Below are 26,070 nucleotides of genomic sequence, written 5' to 3'. Positions count from 1 at the left end.
CAATAACTAAAAGAATTCTTTGAAGCGTAAGGCCAGTATCACAGTAGAAATTATACGAACTTTTGTTTCTGTTATTTAAATAGCCAGTTCCTAACAGTGTCATCTATTTGCCAATATTCTGTGCAAATTGATAATTTCTCTAGATTAAAATATAAAACTTTTGATAGTAACCTCTTGATAACTTGATTATCTGACTAGATTACAAATATTTTAGCCATTGTTTCTTCCATTCTTTGCAGCTTTTTCTTTTCTTTTATTTATAATATCAGGATGAGTGATTGTATTCCAATGGCTGTAAGCAAGAATCACCTTGCCTTGTGTGAAACATCTATAACCGATCAACCAGATGTACACCTTCAATTTAAGTGATATGAGTGTTCAGAACTTATTTATACAGGGTTTAGCTAAATCAGATTTGTCCGACTATCACACATGCATTCAACCTTATTAGTCCCTACTGGTTTGAAAATCATTTTTGGGGACTATAGGAATCGCTTTTCCATTCTGTCCCTTCCGTCCTCTGCAATTTTCTGTGTCTGGTCCATAACTCTATCCATGAAGGAATTTACTATCTAATGATTACTTATGGCAACAAATGTTCCCCTGATGAACACGGACACAGTTCTGTCTGCGCAAACCCCGGACCCACTTAGCTTAAAGGTCAAGGTCTTCACAATTTGAGGTCAAAAGGTCACAGCGCTTTTTTTCCTGTCGGAGACCAATAACGTCTACTATCAATGAGGGATTTTAATATTACTACTGGCACAAATGTCCCCAATGAGTTGGAATGACTGGGTGTCATGGTGCTGAAAGTGAAACCGGACTCCCTAGCTCAAAGGTCAAAGGTAACAGTTGGAGGTACAAATGTCCATAGGTCTCCTCCGGATTTGTTTGACTCCGGACCATAACTTTTGACATGCATGGACAATCTTTGTTTATATTTGGGCATGAATGTAAACCTCTAGTGAGAGGGGTGTCATGCGCAAACCCGGTTCCTAATCTCAAAGGTCATAGTCACACTAGAGTCAACAGGAGTCAAATTCAGTAATGAATGTCCGAAGAGTTTTCTTCTTCATGCTGGATGGATATTTGATGAACTTGGCACAATTGTTCACCATCATGAGACGGAGTGTTAATGTCTAGCAAGAATCAGGTCCCTAGGTCTAAAGTCAAGGTCACACTTTAGAGGTCAAAGGATACAAGAAGGACTAACAACATTGTCCGGAGCATTTCTTCTTCATGCATGGAGGGATTTATGCATGTTAACTTGGCAGCAAATGTTCACACACACCATGAACTGAGTCTCTATGAGCAAGATACCAGGTCCTTAGGTCTCAGTCAGGTTCCACTTAGAGGTCACCCAGGGTCATCTAGGTCTGAGGTCAAGGTCACACTTAGAGGTCAAAGGTCAGCTAAAGAATACATTGTCCAGAGTCATTTCTTTTTCAGCATAATAGGATTTTGATGTAAACTTGGCACTATTGCTGACCAGCATGAGACGGAGTGTCCATGCGCCAAAATCTAGAATAACTTCCCTTTGTTGTTTCTATAAATAGCTTATATTGTAACTTTTTGTATTACGGTCATAGGAAAATCAAGACAACTTTTCTGTAGTACAACATGCATGTTACATCCAATTTTGAGGTGTATTTTGACCTTTCTCTACTAGTAAGGATTTTTGTGTGGACTTGGATTTTTCTTTATGCCCCCACTTTGGGGGGGGGGGGGGGCATATAGATTTGCCCTTGTCCGTCTGTCCGTCCGTCCTTCCGAGAATGTTGTGTTGCGCGTAGCTCCAAAAGTATTTGGAGTTATGGCCCCTGACTTTGTAAAAATTGGTCATTTTAATGTTGTGTCGCGCCTAGTACTAAGCTCCAAGAGTATTTGACCTAGAGTCACAAAACTTTACAGGAATGTTGGTCAGCATGTGTAGTTGTGCACCTGGGGTTTTGCGTCCGGATTCATTCAGTTGTGTAGTAGTTATGCCCCCTGACTTAGTAAAAAATTGGTCATTTTAATGTTGTGTCATGCCTAGCTCCAAAAGTATTTGATCTAGAGTCACCAAAGTTTACAGCAAATAGATTTGCCCTTGTCCGTCGGTCCTCTGTCCGTCCAAGATTGTCGTGTTGCACGTAGCTCCAAAAGTATTTGACGTAGAGTCAAAAAACTTTATAGGAATGTTGGTCAGCATGTGTAGTTGTGCACCTGGGGTTTTGCATCTGGATTCATTCAGTCATGTAGGAGTTATGGTCCCTGACTTTGTAAAAATTGGTCAATTTAATGTTGTGTCGCACCTAGCTCCAAGAGTATTTGATGTAGAGTCACAAAACTTTACAGGATTGTTGGTCAGCATGTGTAGTTGTGCACCTGGGGTTTTGCGTCCGGATTCATTCAGTTTTGTAGTAGTTATGGCCCCTGACTTAGTAAAAAATTGGTCATTTTAATGTTGTGCAGCGCCTAGCTCCAAAAGTATTTGACCTAGAGTCACCAAAGTTTACAGGAATGTTGGTCAGCATGTATAGTTGTGCACCTGGGGTTTCGCATCCAGATTCACTCAGTCCTGTAGGAGTTATGGCCACTGACTTAGTTAAAATTGATCATTTTAATGTTGTGTCGCGCGTAGCTCCAAAAGTATTTGACCTAGAGTCACCAAAGTTTACAGGAATGTTGGTCACCATGTGCAGTTGTGCATCTGGGGTTTTGCGTCCGGATTCATTCAGTATTGTAGGAGTTATGGCCCCCGACCTAGGAAAAAATTTGTGTCCTTTGTCATGTAGTGGGGGCATCTGTGTCCCATGGACACATTTCTAGTTTTATTTAATTTTTTTTTTAGATTTACTTTCCTTTGTTGTTACTACAAATGACTTATATTGTAACAAGTGATTGCCAGTCACCTTACTGTGACCTTGACCTACTGACCTATTTCTTGTTTTTTAAGATACAGCCTTCAAATTTGGATGAGATGTACAGTTTTGCATACGATCTTAAAACTGAATTTCAGTGACCATGAATTTGACCTACTGACCTACTTTCTAATATTTTAGCATCAGTTTGCCATTTGAAACATGTGACTGCTATTACTCAGGTGAGCGATTCAGGGTCATCATGACCCTCTTGTTTAGCTCACCTGTCACATAGTGACAAGGTGAGCTTTTGTGATCACCCTTCGTCCGTCCGTGTGTCCGTCAACAATTTCTTGTCTGCACGATAGTGGTTTCATTTATGATTGTATTTAACCAAACTTGCACACAACTTGTATCACCATAAGATCTTGGTTCCTTTCTTGAACTGGCCAGATCCCATTATGGTTCCAGAGTTATGGCCCCTGAAAGGCCAAAATTAGCTATTTTGACCTTGTCTGCACAATATGCAGCTTTATTTATCATTTGATTTTTACCCAACTTGCACATAACTTGTATCACCATAAGATTTTGGTTCCTTTCTTGAACTGCCAGATTCCATTATGGGTTCCAGAGTTATGGCCCCTGAAAGGGCCAGAATTAGCTATTTTGACCTTCACAATAGCAGCTTCATTTATGATTTGAATTTAATCAAACTTGCACACAACTTGTATCACATAAGATCTCAATTCCTTTTTATATGTCTGCAGGGACGTATAATGTTATCACCTCAGTGTCCGTCTGTCTGTGTGTTGGTTAACAATTTCCCTTCCGCTCTGTAACTCTTGAACCCCTTGATGGATTTCAGAGAAACCCGACACAAATGTTCACCTCATTGAAACAACGTGAAGAGCGCATGTTTCGAATGGCTCACTTCAATGTTAAGGTCACACTTAGGGGTCAAAGGTCATATGACTCTGTAATGTGTGAATATTGCTCTGCGTTTGCGTTGCATTGCAGTACTCTTGTTTTTATTTGGCAGATCCTTCTTTTGTTCACTTACAATAATTTTGTTTTAATTACATCCCTTTTAGGTTACTATAAATAGCTTATTTAGTAACTTTTTATGCCCCCAGCATCTACTGATGCGGGAGGCATATAGTGATCGTCCTGTCCGTCCGTTCGTCCGTCCGTACGAGGTTAACCAAATGGGACCGTTTCGTCTAGCATCAATACCCCTTACTAGAATGACTTGATACTAATGCAGATGTAACCTGTGACCATTCCTCATCTTCAGACATCACCTGACCTCAGTTTGACCTTGACCTCATTTTGGACTCTGGTTGCTTTATATGGGCCATCTCTTGGTTAACCAAATGGGACCGTTTCGTTTAGCATCAATACCGCTTACAAGAATGAATTGATACTAATACAGATGTAACCTGTGACCATTCCTCATCTTTAAACATCACCTGACCTCAGTTTGACCTTGACCTTGACCTCATTTTGGACTTAGGTTGCTGTATATGGACCATCTCTTGGTTAACCAAATGGGACCGTTTCGTCTAGCATTAATACCACTTACAAGAATGAATTGATACTAATACAGATGTAACCTGTGACCATTCCTCATCTTCAAACATCACCTGACCTCTGTTTGACCTTGACCTCAGTTTGACCTTGACCTCATTTTGGACTTAGGTTGCTTTTATATGGGCCATCTCTTGGTTAACCAAATGGGACCGTTTCGTCTAGCATCAATACCGCTTACAAGAATGAATTGATACTTATACAGATGTAACCTGTGACCATTCCTCATCTTCAAACATCACCTGACCTCAGTTTGACCTTGACCTCATTTTGGACTTAGGTTGCTTTTATATGGGCCATCTCTTGGTTAACCAAATGGGACCTTTTCGTCTAGCATTTATACCACTCACAAGAATGAATTGATACTAATACAGATATAACCTGTGACCGTTCCTCATCTTCAAACATCACGTGACCTTAGTTTAACCTTAACCTCATTTTGGACTTATGTTGCTTTTTATTGACAAGGATGCCACCGGGGGCATCAAGCGTTTATTGAACACAGCTCCTTGTTTCTTTTTGTTTTTGGTTAAAGCAATGGTACTCAGGTGAACAATATAGGGCCATCATGACCCTCTTGTTTTTTGTTGTTGTTTTTTTTAGCTCACCTGTCACGAAGTGACAAGGTGAGCTATTGTGACGGCTTGATGTCCGTCGTCAGTCGTCCGTCAACAAGTTCTAAAAAAGTCTTCTTCTTGAAAACCACTAGGCAGAATTACACCAAACTTCACAGGAATGATCCTTAGGTGGCCCCCTTTCAAAATTATTCAAAAAATTGAATTCCATGCGAAACATTAAAAATCTTACTGTCCAAAACCACAGGGCCTAGGGCTTTGATATCTGGTGTTAGCATCATCTAGTGGTCCTCTACCAAAATTGTTCAAATTATCCCCCTAGGGTCAAATTTGGCTCCACCCCGGGGGTCACATGGTTTATATAGACTTACATAGGGAAATCTTTGAAAATCTTCTTGTACAAAACCACATGGCCTAGGGCTTTGATATTTGGTATGTATCATCATCTAGTGGTCCTCTACCAAGATTGTTCAAATTATCCCCCTAGGGTCAAATGTGGCCCCACCCTGGGGGTCCCAAGTTTTACATAGACTTATATAGAAAAAAAATCTTCTTGTCTGAAACCAGAACACTTAGACCTTTGATATTTGGTTTGTAGCATTGTCTTATGGTCCTCAACCAAAATTGTTCAAATTGTACCCCTGGGGTGAAAAAAGGCCCTGCCCTGGTGGTCCAAACTTTTATGTAGACTTGTATAGGAAAAGCTTTAAAAATCTTCTTGTCTGAAACCATATGACCTAGGGGTTTGATATTTGGTATGATGCATTGTCTAGTAGTCCTCTACCAAAATTGTTCATATTATGCCCCTGGGATTAAAAGAGGCTTGCCCTGGGGTCATTTAGTTATGTGAGTTAGGAAAAATACTTAAAAATCATCTGATCTTATTTCCAAGACTGTTTAATTATAATTACCTGACGACCCCAAGTAATATGATATCACTTGACTGTGACCTTGACCTACTGACCTACTTTCTTGTTTTTAAAATACAGTCTTGAAATTTTGATGACATACACAGTTTTGCACACAAATCGTAAAACTGAATTTCATTGACCATGAATTTGAGCTACTGACTTAATATTTTATCATCAATTTGATATTTTAAACATGTAGCTCATATTACTCAAGTGAGCGATCCAGGGTCATCATGACCCTCTTGTTTAATTTTTATAAGCCTGTTTGAAACACGGGACGTATTATGGGAACGCCCCTGGCGGCGGGCGGCGTCCACAGACTTTGTCCGGAGCATATCTTCTTCATGCATGGAGGGATTTTGATGAAACTTGGCACAGTTGTTCACCATCATGAGATGGAGTGTCATGCGCAAGAACCAAGTCCCTAGGTCTGAGGTCAAGGTCACACTTTGAGGTCAAAGGTCAAATTCAAGAATGACTTTGTCCGGAGCATATCTTCTTCATGCATGGAGGGATTTTGATGAAACTTGGCACAGTTGTTCACCATCATGAGACGGAGTGTCATGTGCAAGAACCAGGTCTCTAGGTCTAAGGTCAAGGTCACACTTAGAGGTCAAATTCAAGAACGACTTTGTCCAAAGCATATCTTCTTCATGCATGGAGGGATTTTGATGTTACTTGGCACAATTGTTCACCATCATAAGATGGAGTGTCATGCGCAAGAAACAGGTCCCTAGGTCTAAGGTCAAGGTCACACTTAGATGTCAAAGGATACAAGAATGACAACTTTGTCCAGAGCATTTCTTCTTCATGCATGGAGGGATTTTGATATAACTTGGCACAAATGTTCACCACCACCAGATGGAGTGTCTTGCGCAAAAACCAGGTCCCTAGGTCTAAGGTCAAGGTCACACTTAGAGGCCAAAGGTCAGATACAAGAATGACATTGTCCGAAGCATTTCTTCTTCATGCATGGAGGGATTTTGATGTAACTTGGCACAATTGTACACCATCATGAGACGAAGTGTCATGCGCAGGTCCCTTCTTTAGAATTACTTCCCTTCGTTGTTACTATAAAAGCTTATATTGCAACTTTTTCATTACTAGTCGTAAGGAAAAATGAGACCACTTTCTGTAGTACAACATGCATATTACATCCAATGTTGAGGTGTATTTGACATATCTCTACAGGTAAGATATTTTGTGTGGACTTGCAAATTTTTTGGATTTTTTTTTTTTTTTTTTTTTAAGATTAACTCCCCTTAGTTGTTACTAAAAAACCTATACTGTAACTTTTTTTATAACTGACGGTTAGGAAAAAACCAAGATCACTTTTCTGTGGTACAACATAGATGTTACTTTCAAATTTTAGGTGTATTTTAAGGTATCTCTACTTGGTAAGGAGTTTTTTGTGGACACAGAAAAACAAAAGAATTACAATAATTACTAAACAACCACAAAGTTAAGATTCCATTGCAAACACAGCTGCTATTTCGTGGGCTGAGTGCGAAACTATTGTAACTTTATATGAATAAAGAACAAGATACAATAGTTTCGCGCTCAGCCCTCGATTTGCTAATTTGCTGCGACGGGCGTATATTGTGACATTCTTGCACTCTTGTTTTTTCTTAAGATTAACTTCCCTTAGTTGTTACTATAAATAACTTCTGCTATAAATAACTTATATTTTAACTTTTTATATAATTGACCGTAGGGACAAACCAAGACCATTTTTCTGTGGTACAACATAGATGTTACTTTCAAATTTTAGGTGTAAATAAGGTATCTCTACCTGGTAAGGAGTTTTTTTGTGGATTCAGAAAAACAAAAGAATTACAATGATTACTACACAACCACAGAATTAAAATTCCATTTGCAAATACAGATTCTAGTGTAATTTGCTATGACGAGCGTATATTGTGAAATTCTGGCACTTTTGTTTTTTTTTGTGTTTTCTTACTATAAATAACTTATGATACCTTTTCGATAATCGGCCTTTTTAGGTTTTTATACATACAAATTTTAATCCAGGTGTTTTGTTATAACATATTGGATATATTTATAGGTTATTAGCATTGTATCGGGAAATATGCACAAGTTCTTAAGCGGAAATATTGCGCGACTTAATAGGAGCGCAATATTCTTCCGCTGAAGAACGAGTGCATATTTCCCGATGCAAAGATAATAACCGTTTTATTACATACGCATCTACACGTATAAATATTATGTAAATATCATAAATATGTTCAACAGCCTGAATAGGATTGACTAAACTGAACTAAACAGAAAAAAATAGTGCACAACACACACTGAATTACGTCACGCACCCGATATGAAATTAAGGTGTCAGTGTATGGAAAAATATTGACGTTTCCGGTACCAGTGTAACTTAACGGAGAATAGAAACGAGTATGTAATAAAGTATAATATTGTTTATACATCATTGACAGATATCAGTTCATTATGTTATACTGCAGTAGAGAAAAGTAGTTGCCTTCCAGTAGGGGACTTTGTATTGAATGGCAATACTTCATTCACTTGTTTATCGAAGGGATGTTAACTGAAAATTTAGTGACTGAATAGTGAACAGTGCAGATCTTGATCAGCCTGCATGGATCTGTAGGCTGATCTTGGTCTGCACTAGCTGCAAAGGCACTATCACTTGCTGCCAGCAGGCTAAAGGTTAAGGTTAATATGTGTATTTGTTGTTGGACTTTGAAATTAGATAATACTACTAATATTAAATTCTTTTATTGTATATGGTTAAATGATTCTTCTTGTTTGATGTATCTTGTAGGAACTGTGATGACACTGAGGAAATATTCTACAATCTTCAACATGGTTACGGTTGAATTGTGATTTCCACATAGCAATTGCTGTACAGTGTAATGCTAGCATGTATGTTTTTCTAAGCAAGCGACAAGGTGTGTCAATGCGGAAGCTGTGCATCTGGACAGGTAAGGTTGTTTTTTTTTTTTTAGAATAATATGACTTTGGCTTGATTTTTTGTTTACAATATAGATTCTCTAAAACAGTTTGATACTTTTTTCTCAGCTTGAGTGGCAACCACTAAAATTTAAAAACAATGCCTTACTTTTTGCCAGTTTATCTGTAGGCATCCTGTGAATTTGTTATTATTACATTTAATAGTGTAGAATTTTAAGCAGCCTTTAGGAACTTTGTGTCAACTTCCAGCAAAATGAAGCAAAAGTATAGTTGTTTGGAAATTTTGACAAAGTCCTGCCTTATTATCACATAGAAATTTTAGTGAAAGTCTTATATGGGACTTTGAAGCAGGTTTGTCACTTTCAGCTATTGTTGTTCTGAATGACATGTGATTTTGTTAAAATTGAATGTGAATAGGAGTCGGTGAAAGGATAGGTTTATTTATCTTGGCTATGGCAATACACGATAGGATTCTCAGTAAAATGCAAGGATTTTCAAAGTTACTGCCCTTGAATTACTGTATGTTCAGAAAATTGTGTATGCACTTAATACAACTTTGGTATATTTTCTTTGATATTGGTCTTACTTATTTCTGCAAAAATATAGGTCAAGATTGATAAAAATGCCAGTTTAGAGAAGTCACTTCAGAGTTATGTCCCTTGAATTTATAAACAATACAACTCCAGAGCAGATCTCTAAGAGTTACTGCATTGACAGCAGTGTTGATAAATTAATTCAAAGAAGGATGTTCTAAAGTCCAAATTAATGTGCTATATGTAGTGTCTGGCACTATGTAACTGAATGTACAGATATGATCTGGTTAGGTCTTGAGAATATAATCGTGGAGAATTCCATCTTGGTAACTCCAGAAAGGTCTATATTATCTTTCACCAAGTACTGAATCCAAGCTTGCTTTGCTTAATCTACAAACTTTTATTTTTGAGCTTTTCTTTCATAAATGAAATGAAAGAAAAACATTTTTGCAGTCATTTATTTCTCTGATCTTTGACAAGGAACGTTCAGTTGAGAAGGTGGCATGCATTCCTCCCTTGCACTGTACACCTCCCTCCCTTGCACTGCACTTTACATGTTTGCTGCTTTCTCAGTAGAAATTTCAAGTTGAAGTGTTGGAGAAATAAGTATGCCTAAATTGGGAGGGGAGATTTGTCTAGTTTCTCATAATTATTTAAATTAAGTAAACAAGCAGTGTTTTAGTATGCGGTGTTTGTCAGTCCATTATCTGCTATCTGGAGGTATACTGGTGTCACTTGGCTCTAACCAGTAGTCCTTAGGGAAGCGTCACACACTTGGCCACTAGGTCATCATCCACCATTCATTTCATTTAAGATCATCATGAAAGTAATCTTACTTTCTCTTATTTAATGTAGAACAGACAAAATGGAAAGTTCCATAAAATTCATATATTTAATGCTCAAAACTGCCATTCAATGTTCTGGTTACTGGTTATTTGTAATTATAATGACAGAATAAGGCAAAGAGATAAATAAACTGACTCCTCTTTCATTGTGAAATACCCATCATCAGTGCAGGTAAATGCATGACTGCATTAAGAAGTAAAGATTTAACAATTCCTAGCCATTGTGTTTCAAATTGGAATACTGGAATTATGTTATTGTCCAAAATGGAAATTTATTTCATTATATTTTGGCTAGAATTAATGGCTCTGTTTTTCAAGGTGATTAATCATTATTCAGGCATTTTTATAATGAATCATTTAATAAATTCATGTCTGATCCAAATATCCTGGCTGCTCTTTTTCAAATACTTGAATGATTAAGGTACTGGCTATTCATTATTGTTAAATGTTTTATGACTGATTAAGGCAGACAGAGATGTAGGAATATTACCAATTAAGCTTACCCGTTATTGTTACGGACTTTGTCATTAGGTACTGGTTACCCTTTATTGTTATGAACTTAAATTGTTAATAGGTACTGGCTACATTTGATAAGTATTAATGGTTACCATTTATTGTTACGAACTTAGTCATTAGGTACTGGCTACATTTATAAGTATTAACTTGATGGTTACCTTTTATTGTTACAAACTTTGTTAAAAGGTACTGGCTAGTCATTTTGCAAGTATTAACTTGATGGTTACCATTTATTATAACAAACTTTATCATTAATTAAGTACTGGCTACATTTATAAGTATTAACTTGGTGCTTACCCTTTATTGTAACAAACTTTGTCATTAAGTACTGGCTACATTTTATAAGAATTAACTTAATTATTATTGCAGAACTGTTTGGCTACTGAACTGCTATTATAGTATTATGCAGGTTGAGTTTCATGCTCATATTTCATGAAGTACATTTATTTTCAACCAATGGGTTCAATACTGGATGTAATTTTCATATTACATTAGTTAATCATTAACCACATAAAGAAAAAAAAAATATTTTAAGAAAAGTTACAACCACTGTAATGTTTTAGTAAGTAAATTCATATTTTTGAAGTGTCGGACACTGTTAGGAGGAAGATGCCAGCCATTGCATTAGGGAAGGTCAGAATTAAGTCACTGTAACAATGTTGACTATAGTTGTTATATCATATCACCACATTAATTAAGTTAGAGCTGGTTAGGTTGAATAAAGCATATAATGTTAATTAAATGCAGGCATTGATAATGTTCTAGATTAAATACAGTAATCATAGTAGTGTTTTAGGAAAGATGCCTGCCAATATGCTTTATGCCCCACAATTAAATACAGTTTAAGATACTACCTTGTCATTTACTTTGTCAACTCGTATAGATAGCCAGGCCGGTTTAAACAAAGTCAATTGGAGGCCAGGTAATATAACTGACTACAATTAAGACTGAAAAGCTACGACTTTCTACATTTAAAAATAGTCAGATAGGGATATGGTAGGATAAGACAAAGGCATACTGGCTACAGGTTTCTAGAAACTACCATATCACTGCATCTTAAGGGTTGTATTTTTGGACTATATTTCATTGGATAGGGATGATAAGGTAGAATAAGGTGTTTTTCTGCCACTGTTGGTGTGAAAGAGAACTGTACAATAGTGTTTAAGTCAGCCCTCAAAATAACAAGGTAATAGGTACTACCATATCATACAGTGTGTGCAACAGTTGTAGCCAGGCCATTTACTTGGTTTAGTGAAAATCCACACATCAAAATCTGAGGGTTGCTGGTCATATCTTCTTTTTTTTTGGCATTTGTAGGACATTTTTTTTTTTTTTTTTTTTGCCATCAATTTTTAGCTCACCTGTCACAAAGTGACAAGGTGAGCTTTTGTGATCGTGCGGTGTCCGTCGTCCGTCGTCCGTCCGTGCGTCCGTCCGTAAACTTTTGCTTGTGACCACTCTAGAGGTCACATTTTTCATGGGATCTTTATGAAAGTTGGTCAGAATGTTCATCTTGATGATATCTAGGTCAAGTTCGAAACTGGGTCACGTGCCGTCAAAAACTAGGTCAGTAGGTCTAAAAATAGCAAAATCTTGTGACCTCTCTAGAGGCCATATATTTCACAAGATCTTCATGAAAATTGGTCAGAATGTTCACCTTGATGATATCTAGGTCAAGTTTGAAACTGGGTCACGTTCGATCAAAAACTAGGTCAGTAGGTCTAAAAATAGAAAAACCTTGTGACCTCTCTAGAGGCCATATATTTCACAAGATCTTCATGAAAATTGGTCAGAATGTTCACCTTGATAATATCTAGGTCAAGTTCGAAACTGGGTCACGTGCCATCAAAAACTAGGTCAGTAGGTCAAATAATAGAAAAACCTTGTGACCTCTCTAAAGGCCATATTTTTCATGGGATCTGTATGAAAGTTGGTCTGAATGTTCATCTTGATGATATCTAGGTCAAGTTCGAAACTGGGTCACGTTCCGTCAAAAACTAGGTCAGTAGGGCTAAAAATAGAAAAACCTTGTGACCTCTCTAGAGACCATATATTTCATGAGATCTTCATGAAAATTGGTCAGAATGTTCATCTTGATGATATCTAGGTCAAGTTCGAAAGTGGGTCACGTGCCATCAAAAACTAGGTCAGTAGGTCAAATAATAGAAAAACCTTATGACCTCTCTAGAGGCCATATTTTTCATGGGATCTGTATGAAAGTTGGTCAGAATGTTCATCTTGATGATATCTAGGTCAAGTTTGAAAGTGGGTCACGTGCCATCAAAAACTAGGTCAGTAGGTCAAATAATAGAAAAACCTTGTGACCTCTCTAAAGGCCATATTTTTCATGGGATCTGTATGAAAATTGGTCTGAATGTTCATCTTGATGATATCTAGGTCAAGTTTGAAACAGGGTCATGTGCGGTCAAAAACTAGGTCAGTAGGTCTAAAAATAGAAAAACCTTGTGACCTCTCTAGAGGCCATACTTGTGAATGGATCTCCATAAAAATTGGTGAGAATGTTCACCTTGATGATATCTAGGTCAAGTTTGAAACTTGGTCATGTGCCTTAAAAAACTAGGTCAGTAGGTCAAATAATAAAAAAACCTTGTGACCTCTCTAGAGGCCATACTTTTCATGAATGTTCATCTTGATGATATCTAGGTCAAGTTTGAAACTGGGTCAACTGCTATCAAAAACTAGGTCAGTAGGTCTAAAATTATTAAAATCTTTTGACCTCTCTAAAGGCCATATTTTTCATGGGATCTGTATGAAAGTTGGTCTGAATGTTCATCTTGATGATATCTAGGTCAGTTTCGAAACTGGGTCACGTGCGGTCAAAAACTAGGCCAGTAGGTATAAAAATAGAAAAACCTTGTGACCTCTCTAGAGGCCATATTTTTCATGAGATCTTCATGAAAATTAGTGAGAATGTTCACCTTGATGATATCTATGTAAAGTTCAAAACAGGGTCACTTACCTTCGAAAACTAGGTCAATAGGTCAAATAATAGAAAAACCTTGTGACCTCTCTAGAGACCATATTTTTCAATGGATCTTCATGAAAATTGGTCAGAATTTTTATCTTGATAATATCTAGGTCAAGTTCAAAACTGGGTCACATGAGCTCAAAAACTAGGTCACTATGTCAAATAATAGAAAAAACGACGTCATACTCAAAACTGGGTCATGTGGGAAGAGGTGAGCGATTCAGGACCATCATGGTCCTCTTGTTTATTTGTATATGATTTCAGTGTTCTACCTGAACATTCGTTTAATTCATAACTCACTAATCCTAGTGTGTTTTTTGCAATTATTGAATGTCTTTGAGGGATTCATCCAAAATTTGTCCAAAATTCAGATAATCGTACATCACAGAATCTCAGGGAGAACACTGAATTTCATTGCTAGGACTCTGGTACTGGTGATAAAAGCCAAAGAAAAACTGGCTTCTGGTTAAAATTTAAACTAAACTGCTTCTTGCATATTTGATAATTTCTTAATGATTAAATCCTGTAGCTGCTAGGGATATGGTAGAATAAGGCAAAGGTTCAATTCTGGCTACTGGTTTTGTATGAAAACTGCCATATCAACACATTGTAAGGGCAATGTAAATTTGGCCATCATATATTTTTGGACAAAATTTCAGTGAATAGGGATGATATGGTAGAATGTAGGAAGATCATCAGCCATTCACTTCTTTCTGAAGCTGTATGATATAAATATCTGCATTGCAAGATAAATAATGAACACATTGTGTTTTTCTTAACATTACACCCATACTCAAATAGCTTTACCTATACATTTAAATAAAAGATGAGAGACCTGTTCTAAAGATTGATAAAGGGAGCTTAACCTTAAAACTACAACTGTCGACAGAGTATTTCAACAGTATTTACTGGTACAGAAATTAGGCATTGGGTTAACGGCTGGATTCACTTCTAAAATATTATTTTGAAAAAAAGAGGTCAATAATTGTCCATAATTTCATAGTTCAAAGGTTTTATTTATGATTATTAGATATTATTTGTTTAGAATAATTCTACCATCAAGGAAATCTGAACATTCTCTTTTGAATTAGGTATTACTAACTGACTCATTGATTTAAATTGTTGAAAGAACTGAGGGATGGAATCAAGTCTGTTTTACATAGAATAAGTCAGTCTCTTCTACTTACTTGCTTTTTCTGTCCTCATGGCTATTTGCTCAAAAGCAATTGTCGAGTTCTGTTGTCGGGGTGGATATTCAACCATGGTAGCTGTCCCACACTTTTCCCACAAATAGCTGTCCATTTCTTCTAAGAGTGGAAACTCAGACCAGTTGGTTGTGGCCAAAACTGCTGCCTTGTAGAATTCAACCAAGCCAGCTCTCTCTCAGCTGCTGAGGACGATATTCCACAAGCCAGCAAACCTCCATACACCTGTCCTTTACTGTCCAATAAAGTCCTATATTTCTGTCCAAATAAGCTGTCGAGACAACTTCAGAAGGAGGAATTCTACCAAGCCAGCTGTCCCATCCAGCTATTGTGGGAGGAATTCCACCAAGCCCCCTAATGTCCTATACTTCTTTCCAAATTAGCTGTTGAGACAACTTCAAAAGGAGGAATTCTACCAAGCCAGCTGTCCCATCTATCCAGTTTTTGCAGGAAGAATTCCACCAAGCCACTTGACCCAACCTGCTATTGGTGAGGAAGTCTTCCTAGCCAGCTGTCCCAACAGCTATTTTGGAGAAATTCCACCAAGCCATCTAATGTCCTATACTTATAGCCAAGTAGGCTGTCAAAACAGCTTTTAAAGGTCCCAACCAACTGTTGAGGAGGAATTCCACCAAGCCATCTGTCCTAACCAGCTGTTGTGGGAGAAGAGCCATCTGTCCTGTACAACTATTTGGAAGGATTCTAGTAATCCGTCTGTCCGGTACAGCTATTGAGGAGGAATTCCACTAAGCCAGCTTACCATTACTGTTGCCATGAGGATAGATTAACAGTGGTAGATGGGAGAAAAACATTTTGCTCAACTTGTGTTTAGATTTGATACTTCATGTAATATCAAGGGCCAATCAGCAAGGAATTTATTTTTGGTTTTCTAAGCTGGAGTTGTTAAAAGAAATTGAAATAATCACATGTTACTAAACAAAGTAAAATTTCAATTTAGAGTCAGTTAGTCAATACACTGAATTACTGTCTAGTTGTAGAAGCACAACAAAGGAAGAACATTTTCATCAGCAGGTCAATTTAGTACATATTTAGTTCTGCATAGTGATGGCATAATAACTTAATTTAGTGACAAGTGTTCTGGAAAAATATAGTCTTGTAGATACCAAGTCATCATTTCATTGTAACAGAAAAGATTGAGGTGTTTGTTTAGTTTAAGGTAGTCCAGCAACCTGTTGCCTAAATGACAATTTACTTAAGATCTTTGGGCCTGTAATCATTTTCATCATTTTCACAATGTGTACAATAGTGTATCAAAAATTGGTTGTACTGTGTCTTCAAATATAATATAATACAATAGAATGCATTTAAGCTTTTGTTTAGTTCAAAATTCTTTATTTGCTAGACACTGCTCAAAGATTTTTCCTCCACATACTGCCTGCACATCTGTTTAGGAATGGCAGCATTTTGGCAACTGAGTTTCTAGTTTTCTGTTTCAAAGACAATCTTGATACTTATAGGTAGTAAGATATTATTTAGAGTTGAAGGTAAAGTACAAAATTGTTTGGTTGTGGTCTTCCTACAGACATTTTTTATTCATTATTTTGTGTGTTTGAGCTGTGTGATTGTGTTGCTTAACATTCTGACAGCTGAGGAAATACTTCTGTGAGGTTTACTTACCTCCTAGACTGTACTGCTGACTGTACTGTGGACTGTACTGCGGACTGTACCGTTTCATAGCCACTGTCGAACTTGACAGTCCAGACACTAGAGTACCATATCATTATTATTGCTCAATTCTGTAACAGTTACTGTAGCCAGTTCAGAGAATGTTAAATGAAAAAAGTTACTAGAATAATGTTGTGCCATGTAATGCTTTTGTGCATTGAATGACTGTCAAAGAATTACGTTGCAGTGTAAGAAAGTGCAGTGAATGAATGTTAAATGAATTATATTGTAAAATTGTGTGAGTGAATATCAAAATCAAAATGTTTAAAGTAAATTGTATTTTAAAACACAATGACCAGACAGTAGAACTAATGATTTTGTAAAGCAGTGGCAGAGTTAGGTTATTCTGTTAGAGACAGTGGCATGGCATATTAGTAATTTTTTGTTTTGTAAAGTGGTAAGAACTTTTGAGTTTATTTAATTTGTAAAACACAGTGGCAAGGTTAAAGTTGATTTAATTTTTGTATCATTCTGGCGAAGTATTTTTAAGTGGATTTAATTTCTGATAGTTTTCAAGTTACAGTGGATAATGCACAAACTCGAGTAAGTTTGCATTTTTATCTTTGAATAGAATGCCACTCAAAGGTAAAATAGGATTTAGTATTATTTAAGTAAATCAGTGGCAAAAACCTTGTATTTCATATAGTATAGAATGGTTGTACAGTAGCCAATTTTTTCTGCAATGAAGCTGAAATGATAGCAATGCATGATGTAGTGCCAGTAGATTTAAGATAGTCATGAGTTTGCTACACCTTGGAGATTTTTAAACATGTCTTTGAATTATTATAATTTTTGCTTCATTAAATTTTGTTATGGTCTTTAAGATTTAGCAGTAAATTATTATTGTTAACTTTGGTAAATAAAGTTCTGATATGATAGGTTTCCATTGGTGCTGTTTTCTGGCTGTGGCCAAGTTTGTTTTTTTCCATTTTTTACTGATGTCGAGGCCTGACAGATCCCTTTACTGTTGATCCACACAGCTATCGATGCCATTTAGGATCCCGGTGACAATATATCCGCAGCATGGAATCGTGTTGGAGATACTGGTCTACAATATTGGGCCGGCAGTGTTTAGATGATGGTTTCTCCAGTGTTGAGAGAGATGGGAATCGGAAATTGTCAGGTTCTTTTCGCCTTCCATTTTCAGCATTTGTTTCTTTTCCATATTTCAAGGTCTGTCTGTGATAAATTCTTTGATCCTTTTGACTGCCAATCAAGACTACTAACGGTGCCATTAAGGATTCTGGTGACAATATATCCGCAACATGATGTCGTTTGGGAGTAACAGATCTACATTTCTGGGCCAGCGGTTTGCTAGACGACTGTTGTTCCTGTGTTGAGAGAGGTGGAATCAAGGATTTTCAAGATTTGTCTCTGTACTAGGTCTTAATCTGCCAGCAATTGCTGATATCTGTTTAACTTGTTTGCAATATACACTGGACAGAACTTCTTTTTTCAAGGACTTTCCAAAATGTATTTTTCAAATGATAAATATGACAGAATTGTTTTGTAAGCCATCTGAATTTTTACCAAGTACTGTCAAATATTTTTTTTATTTTTTGTATTCAGTCTAATTTCTTTTAAGAAGTGTTATAATGTAAGCAGTTACAAGTTTATTGGACATAAGGCCTTGGTGTAGCTGCTCATGCAGAACAAGCTCACATGCACTTTCATAATTATAAAAAATACTTATGACCAAGGGTTAAGTTTTGTTATACTCTCCTCTTGAATATAATTCTTTATACCGACACATAGGTCAAATAGTTTAGATCAATGAAATGGTAAAAATTGTGACAGTTAATAGCATCTGTTCAATAACTAAAAGAATTTTCTTTGAAGTAAGCCAGTATCACAGTAGAAATTATTTAAACTTTTGTTTCTTTATTTAATAGCCAGTTCCTAACAGTGTCTCTGTTTGCCAATTCTGTGAAAATTGATATTTTCTCTATTTAAATATAAAACTTTTGACAGTATCTCTTGATAACTTGATATCTGACTAGATTCAAATATTTTAGGCCATGTTTCTTCCATTCTTTTGGCAGCTTTTTCTTTTCTTTTTATTAATAATTTCAGGATGAGAGTGGTTGTATTCCAATGGCTGTAAGCATGAAATCACCTGGCCTTGTGTGGAAGACATCTATGAACGGATCAACCAGATGTATACCTCCAATTTAAAGTGAGTATTTTGTTACAGAACTTATTTAGACAGGGTTTAGCTAAATCAATTGTCGGACTTAGACACATGGCTTTCACCTTATTCTACTGTATAACTGTTACACGAACAAATAGGAAATATTTCTTGGCAAAAAGGCTCACACAGCAAGCAAAATTGACAATATGGAAATAAAATGAATTTGTTGTATTCTCTGTAGCAGATTCACTGTTGTATTGCACTTTAGACTGCCTTTGCACTAGACTTTTGATATGGTATAGGCCAAAAATCCAGTGTGTTGCCCTTTCAATGTTGAAGATATTAAACTCAACTAGAGCTGCTTTTGAGAAAAGCGCATGTCTCCCACAACTGCCTAATCCTTTAGTGATTCAAAGTGGTGTGGGTGTGGATGAATGGTTCTGATCAGTAATGTATTGGAGGTCTGGATGGTTTGGATGAGTGGTTCCTATCATTAATGTCTAGTTTGTCCCAATGGTTCAGACGAATGGTTCCCATCAGTAATTCAACAGCCATAATTTAAATACCTGGGCAGATTTGGATAGTTATCAAACTTTGCCAAGGTCTTATGGTAAAACACATTTTGTTCAAGTATGGTGAAGATTGGATGAGAAATGTTTGGCTTAGAGTGCGTACAAGATTTGTGACAGACAGACAGACAGACAGACACACACACACACACACAGACTGGAGTAAATCAATATATCTCCCACACCACTGTGTGGTGGGAGACATAATTATGATATAATTTTAGGGGAGTAGTGTTCTAGTTGACAAGGTGTCGGCCACTCAATCCAGGGATCATGGGCTCGAGCCCCAGTGGGGTCACGACCATGACTTCTCATATTACACCAGTACTGGTTTTTCTAGGAAGTGGACTCGCGAGCGGTTCCAATAAGTTCGAAGTTTTCATCGCAATCAAGCTTAAACAAATTAGTATAAACAAATTATGAAATAATTAGTACACCAGGACATTTTATCAAATTATTATATAAGTGTTTTCATCAGGTTCAGAGCTCTGAAAAAATGTGTAACGTGTTCTTATCAATGATTCAAACATATATTTTACCTGATTCCACCATTGTTTAATATTAAGAGGTAGATAACAACCAATGTTTGGTTTTTAATAGGAATAACTACAGTATTCCCTGGCATGTCGTTAATTTCTTAAGTTAACCTTTAGACTACAGGCAGCAAGTGGTTTTGCCTTTGCGACTAGTGCAGACCAAGATCAGCCTGCACTTCCGTGCAGACTGATCATGGTCTGCACTGTTTACTATTCAGTCAGTAAATTTTCAGTGAACATCCCTTTGAATAAAATTTGGTACTGCCCAAACTGAATGATGAACCAGTCCATTTTAGAAATTTAGCAGGGTAAATGTTAAGCACAGTATCAAAATGTAAGAGTAGAATCTTGAAGCATTGAGGATAGCTAATATAGTATATAGCTTTGGAATTCATTTATTTCCAATATATCCTGATTGTGCAGCAAAGATAAGTAAAGGGAGGTAATAGGAATGTTACAAACTGAATTTGTCATGAACCTTGGCTAGATATATATTTGTTAAATTAATGTAAATATTTGACAAACATAATACAGAAGATTTCATATTCACGCGAAGTATCTTAACTAAATTCATGCACATGCTAAAATAACTATCCTGGTTGCTAGGATAGAAAAATGAAATTTTCAACATGTATTATGCAGTCAGTAAACACACACATTAATTTTGTTAAACTTTCGACCAAATCCATTACCTGATCAGAATCTGATGAAAATTACAGCTCCTGAAAATCCCCATGGTTGTGGGTGGTGCAGACAGAATGTGAGCCAGGAAGTACATCTGTAAAAGCCCAGACATTCCATATGTAGGAGTATCTTCATTCTTCAAGTGAGTATAATTATGTATATGAGAATTTTCTCCAAATCTGTATATCTTAAACATCTTTTTAAATATATATATATATATATATATGAGCCGCACCATGAGAAAACCAACATAGTGCATTTGCCACCAGCATGGATCCAGACGAGCCTGTGCATCTGCGCCGTCTTGTCAGGATCAATGCTGTTCACTAATGGTTTCTCTAATTGCAATAGGCTTTGAAAGCAAACAGCATGAATCCTTACCAGACTGTGGGGATGCACAGGCTGGTCTGGATCCATGCTGGTCACAAACGCTCTGTTGGTTTTCTCATGGCGCGGCTCAAATAAGCTTTCAAACAAGCTTTAGTATTTATAGTCTGGCATATATCGGCTAACTACGCAGAAATACTTAAAAAAAAACACATGTTATTCTGAATAATTCCTGTTTGAAGCACTTGTTTCAATAGATCTAGCACTATTTGTAACTCTGTCATGTGTCAAACTTCATAAAGATGAAATAACATAATCACATTTGTGCATTAAAGAGACCCAACAGTGAAAATGAAGATCACAATTTGACACAAAAGATGTTGAATTCCATGTGATATACGGAGAGATCAGCACAATCAGATAGTAAAAAATAACTTCTTGTAATTGCTAATTCCTATTTAATAGTTTTAACCTTTAGCCTGCTAAATTTTTATAATGAACTGGTCCATCATTCAATTTGGGCAGTACCGTTTATGATTTGAAGGGGTGTTTACTGAAAATTTACTGACTGAATAGCGAACAGTGTAGACCATGATCAGACTGCAAAGGCAGAATCACTTGCCGCCAGCAGGCTAAAGGTTAAGGTACGCAGCCTGTCTTCATGCATGTTGACTTCAAATTTTAGGTGTTAATCAAAAGAATCTCCTTAAGCATTTTGTTAGCTCACCTGTCATGTAGTGACAAGGTGAGCTTTTGTGACCGCTTGATGTCCATCGTCCATTGTGTGTCAACAATTTGTAAAAAAATCTTCTTCTTCAGAAACACGGGCAGATTTACACCATACTTTACAGGAATGATCCTTGGGTGGCCCCCTTTCGAAATTGCCCAAAGAATTTAATTCCATGCAGAAACGAAAAACTTTGAAAATCGTCTGGTCAGAAACTGTTGTCAGATTTCAAAAATATTTTGTAGAAATGATCTCTAGGTGACCCTCTACCAAAATTGCCTAAGCCATTCTGTTTCAGTAAAAAACATGGCCACCAGTGGGGCGGGGCTTATTTTCCCTATATGGCTACATTGTGAATTTCAAAAATCTTCTTCAAAACCACAGGGCAGATTTACACTAAACTTCACAGAAATGATCCTTGGGTGCCCCCCTATCGAAATTGCCCAAAGAATTGAAATCCATGCAGAACTCTGGTTGCCATGGCAACTGAAAGGAAAAACTTTAAAAAATCTTGTCCAAAACCACAGTAGCTAGGACTTTGATATTTGGTTTGTGGCCTCATCTAATGGTCCTCTAACAAGTTAGTTCAAATTATCCCCCTAGGGTTAAATATGGCCCACCCTAGGGTCAAATTAATGGTTTATATAGACTTATATAGGGAAAACTTTGAAAATCTTCTTGTCCAAAACCATAGGGCCTAGGGCTTTGATATTTGGTATGTAGCATCATCAAATAGTCCTCTACCAAGTTTATTCAAAGTATCCCCCTAGGGTCAAATATGGCCCCGCCCCAGGGGTCACATGGTTAATATAGACTTATATAGGGAAAAACTTTGAAAATCTTCTTGTCCAAAACTGCAGGGCATAGAGCTTTGATATTTGGTATTTAGCATCATCTATTGGTTCTTTACCAAGTGTGTTCAATTTTACCCCCCTAGCCCAGACCGGGGTCGCATGGTTTAAATGGACTTGTATAGGAAAAAACTTTAAAAATCTTCTTGTCTGAAACCACAAGACCTAGGCCTTTGATGTTTTATATGTAGCATTGCCTTATGGTCCTCTACCAAGATTGTTCAAATTATTACCCTGGGGTGAAAAGAAGCCCTTCCCTGGGGGTCCATAGTTTTATATTATATTTATATAAGAAAAAACTTTAAAAATCTTCTTGTATGAAACTGGAAGGCCTAGGCTTTTAATATTTGGTATGTTGCATTGCCTAATGGTCTTCTATACCAAGATTATTCAAATTATGACCCTTAGTTGAAAAGAGGCCCCACCCAGGGTGTCCCAAGTTTTACATAGACATAATTATATAGGAAAAACATAAAAAAAATCTAAGCCTAAGGCCTTTGATATTTGGTATGTGTCATTGCCTAGTTGATTTCTAACAAGATTGTTTGAATTATGCCCCGACCTACTTTCTTGTTTCTTAAGATACAGCCCTAAAATTTGGGTGACATGTACAGTTTTGCACACTGATCTTAAAACTGACTTTCAGTGACCATGAATAATACCTACTGACCTACTTTCTTAATAGTTTAGCATCAGTTTGACATTTGATATATGTAGCTCATATTACTCAGGTGAGCGATCCAGGGTCGTAATGACCATTTTATTATTCATGGTGTCTGAAATCATTTGTCCTCCACCTCTGATTCATATGAGGAAGTTGGTAGTTACTTGTGGAGAATAGGTTTGTACTGGTACACAATCTAGGAACACTGGTTAGGTTAAATGCCCACAGCTACATAACTGAAATAATGTTGAAAAACCCAAAACAAACAAATCCTCCAACAATCTGCCACCTGCCCACTTCCAACCCTCGACTCACCCAGAAGCAGATAATTTTCTTCTTTATTCCTTTAGGTCTAAAAACTGTTTCGGGATCCAATCAGAGCAATTCCTTCCCCCTCCCCCCCTCATCGCTCCCACATTTCCCTACTACCCCCTAATGCAAAATAGAGTTTCCCGTGTCCCTCAATCTGTAATTCATGTTAGTTCCATATCTTCCTAACTGCTTGGAAGATTTTTACAAAACTAACATCAATTTTTTACCTCATCAAGACCAGGCGCAGAGTGCATAACCCATTTCACTATGTCAAAGATCAAGGTCACAGTTTAAGGTAAAAGGTCAAGTAGCTTAACTTCATGTCTGCTCCATATCTTCTAAACTGTTGGGAAGATTTTTATAAAAGTAGCATCAGTTATCTGCCTTATCAAGATATCTTACATAGCACACAACCAAGGGTACTAGTTCCAAGGTCAAGGTCACTGAACTCAAATGATCATATATCTTAAACTTGTGTCCAGTCAGTATTTTCAAACCACTAGAATAAACTTCATTCAATTTTTAACATCATCCAGATGACATGCAAAGTGCATAATCCAGGTTACTAAGTCCTAGGTGAAGATCTCATTTCTCTGTATCTGTAGCTGTGTCCGAGTGTATAAAATTCCTTTAGTGATAGCTCCAGTTTGAAATATACTTGTCAGTACAGAAACTTTACTCTTGAAATGCTGTTTCTTAGGTAAAGAAGTATTTTGGGTGTATTGCTTATTCCAGTGGTAGCTCTAGTGACTCCTATAATATGTATTATTCACTTTCGAGCTAAGAGCTGTTGTTTCTCTTACTGATTAATACTGTTGCATTATTTCAGTTGCATCTTAGCTAAGAAGTTAACTTGGATCTGCTACAGAGAGTCATTGATGTTCAAGTTGGTAGGATACAGTTTCCCGATCAAATGAAATCGCTTTATCTTATCTGGCTGGAATTTAAAGAGCTGAGACTACCATCAGGAAAATCTACCGTATAATAACACTAACCCAGAACACTGCTGCTGAGTCTACCACACAGTAACACTGACCCAGAACATTGCTACTGAGTCTACCACACAGTAATGCTGACTAGGAAATTGCTATTGAGTCTACCACACAGTAACACAAACCCAGAGCATTGCTACTATGTCATCTATGCAGTAACTGTGATTCAGAACATTGCTACTGAGTCTACCACACAGTAACACTGACCCAGAATCTTGCTACTGAGTCTACCACACAGCAATGTGGACTAGGACATTGCTATTAAGAGTTTCCATGCAGTTACACTGACCCGAGTAGTCCACACAGGAAAAACACACAGTAATGTTGACTTAGGATGTTGCTGCCGAGTCTTCCATACTATTATAATGACACCAAAGTGTAGCTTTTCTATGGAAAATTCAGACAGATAACTTCAGTTACCTGTCAATAGGCGCAATAAACTCTTTATTATCTGTTTATGTTAACACTCCTGATACTGAAGGCTGGACTCTGCTGAACACTGGAAAAAAAGTGGAGATAAACATGCAACTCACTGTGTGTGACATTAGTGCAAAAAAATTTCAGATGTGACTGTGAGATATAGACAAAATTATTTTAAGTAACATTCAAGTAATTGTGTTCAAAGGTGGTAGTGAAAATCCCTGAATGTAACATCAAAGTTCAGATGACTGTGAAAGAAAGACAGTTATACTTACTAGTAAAAATCTACAAAATTAGATATTAAAATAATGTTTAAAAGTGACAGTAGGTACAGTAAAATGTGAATAATATGTGTTTTGATTGATAATGTCAAATAATAAAGTGTAACTAATTGTACCAGTGTATTTATATCATTTTGTTGAAACAGTTATCTAAAGAAACAAACTAGACCAACATTTTTTATCATTTTGGATTTGTTAGTAGTTGTTTACATTTCCCACAAGAGACAAAAAAAATTTCTACAATCTCCCCAAGTTACATTCACATGTATGCTGGCATTCAGACTGTACATTATACTCCGTCTACAGAACGTTTTAACTCGACTATTTAAAGAATATAAGGATCTTACATGCCTGCCTGGTTAAGACGGGGTTTTCCCTACCCGAGGGACGGTGTGGAATGGAAAACCGAGCGTTAGCGAGGTTTTTTATCCATGCTGTCCAGAGGGTACGGAAAACAGCTGTCTTACACAGGCAGACATGTTAGATAATTTTTCTTGCCTATCATGTTCAAAATAGATCGTGGACAAATATATGTTTGGGTATTTCCTGACATTATTTATAAAGTTTATGACGTCACAATGGTACCAGTACTATGTGACGTCACCTTAGTGCACGCTATTTTAGACAAGGTTTTTCCCTAGGGAAAGACAGGAATATCTATCCCCGGCGCGTGCTCGGATAAATGTATACTTTCCCCGCTAGGTAGGCAAGAATAAGAGGAGTTATCCTACTCACCACGGCGTTGGCATCTGCATCACACCTTGATTAACAGTTCTGATTTTCCTAAGATATGTTACGTAACTGGTCTTGTTCTGCATACTCAATAGAGAAAAACGCGTCTTTTTAGCTTATGTTTTCTAGATCTACACTAGAAAAGTTTATTTACCTACATTTTCCTAATTTGAAATTAAAAGTTACATGTACAGATTATGTGTTTATC

General features: G+C 36.9%; 2 long non-coding RNA genes across 4 annotated transcripts in view; one reads left to right on the top strand and one right to left on the bottom strand.

The window, feature by feature from the left end:
* Positions 1–25,263, top strand: part of LOC123552568 (uncharacterized) — a 67,661-nt gene extending 42,398 nt beyond the window's left edge. Inside the window, exons 4-7 of one of the 3 annotated variants that reach the window (XR_008370772.1) lie at positions 8,714–8,873; positions 18,710–18,812; positions 20,592–20,698; positions 24,267–25,263. This is a non-coding gene — a long non-coding RNA (uncharacterized LOC123552568). Of the gene's footprint in view, positions 1–8,713; positions 8,874–18,709; positions 18,813–20,591; positions 20,699–21,218; positions 21,395–24,266 lie in introns of those variants that run through there. The other 2 variants (XR_008370770.1, XR_008370771.1) reach the window with 2 other exon arrangements.
* LOC128556546 (uncharacterized) lies at positions 3,962–4,404 on the bottom strand. The gene is made up of 2 exons (XR_008370773.1): positions 4,335–4,404; positions 3,962–4,166 (listed from the first exon to the last, which is right to left on the bottom strand). It is a non-coding gene; the product is annotated as an uncharacterized LOC128556546 (long non-coding RNA).
* Positions 25,264–26,070: the final 807 nt, after the last annotated feature.

The sequence above is a fragment of the Mercenaria mercenaria genome, chromosome 4 (genome assembly GCF_021730395.1).
Source record: "Mercenaria mercenaria strain notata chromosome 4, MADL_Memer_1, whole genome shotgun sequence".
Lineage (NCBI taxonomy): Eukaryota > Metazoa > Mollusca > Bivalvia > Venerida > Veneridae > Mercenaria > Mercenaria mercenaria.
This window is presented reverse-complemented; position numbering and strand designations above follow the sequence as displayed.